The following is a 1,309-nucleotide window of genomic DNA, read 5'->3' as shown; positions in this document are numbered from 1 at the left end:
CCCCCCCCAAATTAGTTTCCATCTCCGATAGGACCGAGTCAATTGGGTGGAGAGTCTTAAAATTCCACAAACAACCAAAGTTTGGAACGCCCCATTGAGTATTCAAACCAGGGCCATGTGCTCCGTGGTCGAGCATGATCATCATCATCCAGTGCCAGATCTGCGACAGACATCGGCGATCATGGTTCTCCATTCATTCCTTTGCTCGGATGCTCTTAAAAAAGCCACGTTTCCCTGGCCTTTCCCTGTTACCCATTTGTTTTAGGTTCCCTAAATATGTTGTTCTGGGCCTACCCCTGCCTCGTTTGTCCTCAGTTTTGCCCGTGAGAGTTAAATGTTCAAGACCCTTATGCCTATTCAGGTGTCCCAAAAACTGCATTTGTCTTTTTCCTGATTGTTGTTAAGATTGAGCGTCCCTCGTGGGCTTCATCAAGCACTACCTCATTTGATTTTTTTTCCTTCCACGATACTCTTAGCAGTCTCCTAAGAAACCACATTTCTGTGGCTTCTATTTTATTTTCACTGTTTTTAGTGATCGTCCAGCATTCACAGCCATATAGAAGGGTTGACCAAACATAGCATTTCAGAACTTTCATTTTGGTGTCCTTTGAGATGGTTCTATTTTTCAGGATTGGGTTGATTTTTATTGAAACTAGCCTTAGTAATTGTAATTCTCCGTTTTATTTCTGTGGAACATTTGGCATCAGAATCAGATGTTATCCTAGATATTTAAACTGTTGGACTTGTTTGATCTTGTCACCTTTGCTAATGAGATTACAGCTAGGATTTCCTGCTTTTTATAAATATGACCATGCATTCTGGGTTTTTTCTACATTCAACACTAATCCTTTACGTTCACTTTCTGTTACAACAGTATCTAGGAGCAATTGAAGGTCCTTTTCTGAGCCTGCTATTAAAACTGTTTCATATGCATACCTGATGTTAATAATATTTTCTCCCTTTACTTTGAGACCTGGACATTCTTCTATGTTTCTAAGGATTGTTAAAGAGGTCTGGTGACACAACACACCCTTGCCTCACTCCTCGCCTAATCTGTTTATATTCACTGTATTCTCCATTAACTCGTACAGCAGCAATACCAACTGAAATAACAGCACACCCATCTCAATCAGTGCATACCAACTGAAATAACAGCACACCCATCTCAATCAGTGCCGATCTGGTGTGGTCTGTTCTTTCTATTGCTTTCTCTGAGTCTCTGTGTGTGTGTTTGTCTGTGCGCGCGTGTGTGTGTGTGTGTGTCTCTCTCTCTCGCTCGCTCGCTCGCTCGCTCTCTCGCCCCCCCCCT

The sequence above is a fragment of the Aplysia californica genome, unplaced genomic scaffold (genome assembly GCF_000002075.1).
Source record: "Aplysia californica isolate F4 #8 unplaced genomic scaffold, AplCal3.0 scaffold01082, whole genome shotgun sequence".
Classification (NCBI taxonomy): Eukaryota; Metazoa; Mollusca; class Gastropoda; order Aplysiida; family Aplysiidae; genus Aplysia; species Aplysia californica.
The sequence above is the reverse complement of the archived record's forward strand: the minus strand, read 5'-3'. Positions refer to the sequence as shown.